The sequence below is a fragment of the Crinia signifera genome, chromosome 8, assembly GCF_055691185.1.
Source record: "Crinia signifera chromosome 8, ASM5569118v1, whole genome shotgun sequence".
In the NCBI taxonomy this organism is placed as follows: Eukaryota; Metazoa; Chordata; class Amphibia; order Anura; family Myobatrachidae; genus Crinia; species Crinia signifera.
In genome coordinates this window covers 147,838,527-147,843,817 of record NC_139224.1, presented here as the reverse complement: position 1 = coordinate 147,843,817, position 5,291 = coordinate 147,838,527, and positions in this window count along the sequence as shown.

Genomic DNA, 5,291 nt, shown 5'->3' with positions numbered 1-5,291 from the left:
TTATTGACCTTTTAACCATCCACTTTAACCATTAATATTTTTATGTGTATTGCTTTTGTCTAATGTCCTAATATTTGTCTTATTAAATTAGTCATTTTAAGATTGTACTTGTTGTCATACATCCAGCACAGTTACTATCCTTCCTGTACATCCCTAGGATATCCCTCTATCCTCCAACTGTATCTTCCCCTTCTTATCCCTCATTGTAGCTCCACCCATGATCCACAATATCTTGCTCTTACCACTGCTGTCCCCCCATCCCCCTGTGAGTGGGGGTCCCATCTATTTTATCAGTCCTGGGCCCCATTTTTTCTGATGGCAGCTCTGAGTGGTGGGATGCAACCCATTCAAAATATCAGTATCTGAAGCTGGGTGTACACTCGTCCCATCCTCAACAGTTCAGATTGCAGACTTGCTCATACTAAATAACTAGCCTTGAACCTCTCAGCCGTATCTGGTAATGGAAATGGGGTGAAAAACCAAAGTGAGGTTCTCCATATTTTATGAAAACCGGCACAAGGTGAAATAAGCCAGGGAGATAATACTGCATCTCCCTCTATTATCACTTTAACCACCCCACAACTGGTAAACTCAGGGCTTGAATGCCTCCAAAAATAGGGACCCCACAAAAAAATAGGGTTGACCCTCCCGAGCAAAAGCCAGCCCTAGTGTTGGTGGGCACAAGGTTCATGGTATATTAATATTCTTGTTACAGTCACCCTACAGGTCCCAGCAAGCCGGCACCATCATGCTGCTACTTGAGGAACCACAAGTGCCAGCATGTCCAGACATCAAAGAAGCGATGACACCTGTAGTCCACATGTAATGAAAATATTAAAATAAAAGCAAAGCAATGAATCTTGTAATATTGTATTGAGCATCAGTGTGGTGGGCCCACCAGGACTTACTCCAGCATCTTCTCACTTCAGCAACTATTCCACACTCTTCCTCTACTGCTGCTTAAAAAGGGAAACTGCCACCATTAGGCATGTCATCTGCTCCTGAACTCTGCAGGTAAAGGCTTTGACCCACTGCCAAGTCCTCCGCTGCTATACCCTCTGGCACCTTCTACCGTCATCACCACCATTCCCAAAGCCACCGTTACATCATGCTGAGTCCAGCAGCAGTGGATAGTGCCGGATCCCGGCAGATCCTACAAGACTGGAGATCGGGCTTCAGCAGCCCTCAGTATAAGTTGCTCGTCTGATCGGCGGTCGGGTCTCATGATATTTAAGCACATTTTAAAACCAGGAGACCTGGCAGGCAACCAGGGATGGGTGTACGGTTGCGGACCAGTTGGTGGAGGAACTCACTTGTCCAATGCTGGACATTCCTATTGTTTGGGAGTCGGATCTCCCAAGGAATGGAAAATGGGGACCCAGCTTGAGTCCAAAGAACCCTACAGGAAGTATTCTAGCCGCAGCGTACTGCTAAATTGCCAACTGTGTGCGGGGAGCTGAAAGAATGGCTGATCCGGACTCTGCTCTGCTTGTCAGACTAGAGAATGGAGCATGTTACTGGAGGTACCCTCTGAAAATGCTGTATCCGGACATCACTATTATCACAGGGATGTCACCCATATTTTTTCACAAGTTTGGTAATTTTTCATGACCTGGGTCATGCCTAAAAAACTGCCGGGATAAGGTGCGCTTGAACATCGCCCAGCCAGGAATAACCCAGGTCTTAGCGTCATTCTGAATGAGGAAGAACATCCAATGTACTGGCTCCAGTCCATGTTCAGTATCTTGAATCAGAGCATAAGCTTTATATAAAGAAGTGCATTTATTCATTCTTGGGCACTTACAGTTTTGTCATTTACATACAAGTCTTTTCTTCATTCTAATCATGATAGACATATCACACTTTTATTATTATTAAGATGTCCACAGCACCATTCAGGGTGCTAATAGTATAATACAATGTAAATGGACTTATCTAATAACAACACAAAGCCATACACAGTCTGAGTGGACTGAGGACGTGGGGCACTGTAGCTTGTAGCGGTGGCAGGTACTCAATGTAAGGGCACACCTATGGGGTTACGGTAAGGCTAGACAGTGTCTAGGTCGAAAGCCACTAGGTTGGCCACTAATTCTCGACAGTGACTAGGTCGACACCTTGAAATGGTCGACATACCCAAGGTCAACATTGGCAAAATGTCGACATAAGCTTATGGTTGACATAGACATGGTCGACATGAATGAGGTAGACATGAGTTTTAGCAATTTTTGTGTCTATGTCGACATATGGTGCGCTGCGCAAAACAATATATTATATTCCTACTCTATGCTCACTTGGATAGTAATGTATGAGAAATCATCTTTTTTTTGTGAAATGTATAAAAACTCATGTCAACCTTATTTATGTCAATTGTGTCTATGTCTACCATAAGCTTGTGTCGACATTTTGTCAATGTTGAACTTGGGAATGTCGACCATTTCAAGGTGTTGGACTAGTCACTGTCAACCTAGACATTGTCTACCCAGTGACCGCATACCAATTATGGTATCTGGGCCTTATTCAGGTTGATTCGCTCCCCTGCATGCTCGCGTAGGGGAGCGATGTTTTGCGGCTTGCGCATAGTCAGTTATGTGCATCTGCAGCCGCTGTGTGCAAGGGGCCACGGTAACCCATGCACTCGCACACAACAGCGCAGCTAGGGGGCACGGGTTGTGGGCTGGGGGATTCGCCCATGGTGGGCATTCTCATGGTAATTCCCCAATGACGCGGGTGCAGGGGCGGGCAGCTGACGTCAGCTGCCCGCCCGCTTCCCGTACAGGCACTCACAGGTGTAAGACACCAAAGAGGTGTCTTAGATTTGCGAGCGCTTGAAAATCATTCGATGATCGGCAACCATTGAATGATTTTGTGCCCGTACACAAGGCTGCGAATGGATGATTATGCAAATCATCCATTTGCATACCTGCAGGGAATTGCACCATGCTGGGGGGGGGGGGGGGGGCGGCTGTACGGGCGGCGGGCAACAACTGGTGGACTTGCAAGGCTGTGAAATTTGCAGCCTTGCGACTCAACCAGAATAAGGGCCTCTTTGTAGCTAAAAGGGACAGAAAACAAGGCACACAGGTAGCAGGGATAGAGCTAGGGGTAGAGCAAGAGGAGAAAGGGCCATGCTTATGAGAGATTACACATACAGTGAACGTGTGGGCAGTTGGTGGGTGAACGTGTGGGCAGTTGGTGGGTGAACGTGTGGGCGGTTGGTGGGTGAACTGGGAAAAAGAGCAGATGAAGGACCGGATTCATACTTAATCCTTCTTCTGCAAAGTTGCAGATGACTGTAATAAGATAGCTGCCACTGACACATAGAAAATCCGAGAGAATTCTAAATGGATCGTTATTTGCTACCCACCAGCAAATCCATACTTCATGAACCATCCAATGGTTTTACCAGTCTGTGCAAATGTGAGTAGGTCTAACCCTACCGGCCATCTGTGACAGAGACAGGCTGATCGAGCCCATCGCTGATGTCACAGACACTCCCTGTAAACGCCTGGGCACGTCTGACATTGCCAGAAAACGTACACCCCCAAACGCCAGCTTCCTTTAAGTTAATCTGCGGGTGGATTGCAATTATGATCCGTACGCTTTTTCTGTCACTATCTCGTCTTGCGCATGTGCAATGCATACGGTATGCATGCACAGTCATACAATATTCACTCAATCTACAAATTCACAGCTAGAGATGGGCAAAAACGGATTATTAAGCTGAGCCGGGATCCGAAGGATTTCTCGGTGAAAAGATACGGATCTTTTAGGCGGCTCCTCGACTCACTTAAACAAAAAAAGAATATACATGACTGAGTAAAAACACTGATTGATGGCTGGGTGCAGAATCCCAATCGATGGCAACCATCGATGGCGTCTGCACCGATGGCCATCCCTGGCAGCAGCAGCTAATCTTTCTATCACTTGCAGTCACAGCACTGTACTCAGTCTCCAGAGGTAGTACATCTCAGCTGCCACAGGTGGCAGCACCGAGATCAGGAAAATGCATTGTAATGGAAAACGAAACTGAAACGGATCACCTTTTTGGGATCGGCGGCTCACTCGTTCTTGAATGGGATCCGTTCAAAAGATCTGGTTCGTTCGCGAACGACCCATCTCTAATTCACACAACAGAGATCAACTGTCAATCAGGCATAAAGGATAGAGATATACAGTAAGTGTAGATTTAGGAAGAGAGCTGGTAAGCTTTCATGAAACTTCTGAGTACATACTGTATTTTAAACTGCTGATACTGGTAAAAACTCAAAATTGATGAGTAGGGCAGTGGTTCCCAAACTGTGTGCCGTGGCTCACTGGGGTGCCTCGGGACACTTGCAGGGGTGCCCTGGGTTGGTGGTCCAGGACCAACTCAAATTATTAATGGTTCGTTATTTATGAGCAAAACCAGTGCTGGTGGCTGCCAATCATAAAATGTGTACAAACAGAAGCAAATCCTGCCCTTTACCACATAACTGACCCTAAGAATTGCATATAAACCCAATCTAAAAAAAAAAAAATTGGCCTAGGGGTGCCGGTTCAAAAAAATTCTGATACTCTGGGGTGCCGTGATTCAAAATAGATTGGGAACCCCTGGAGTAGGGGATTAAGAAGACATCTTGGAGTTGGGCTTGAGAGGAGGTAATCAGTGTGGGGTGAGGCAGTGACCAGGGGAGGAGCAGAGAGGACCTTAAGGAGTTGGAAAGGATATGAGGCTGGAGATGAAATAGAGGTGGCGTGATTAAGGGTTTTAAATGTGAAGCAGGTTTCATAGAAGAGGAAGCAACATTGCTAGGGAAGACAGGGAAATGAGAATAGATTGCAGGAGGGAAGGAGAGCAAGGAGACGGTTACAGTAGTCAGCGCAGGAGGTGATGAGGGCAAGGATGAGTATCTAGCAGACATCAGGGTTATAGAGGACCTGAACCTAGAGATGATGCACAGCTGGAAATGTGGATACAAGGAGGAGAGATTGCTACTCGCACAGGACCCTCATTAGTTTCGAGGATGATAGGTGGACCCCCAGGTGAGTGTATCGTATAGAAATTTCTAGATGGCACTCATGACGGGTGTGCTACCACTGGACATAGAAGATATACATAAATGGCAAAGAAGAAAAAGTATGTCTCTACGTGGTGCACCTATTGAGAATCTCACGAATAAAAATTAACTTTTATTGATAGTCTAGAAAGGCGAAATATAAAAACACACAGACACAACATATACGCAGATGTGTTTAAAAAACGGTGGCTCTCCGACTCCACACACTTGTTAAGCGTAGATCAATATGAG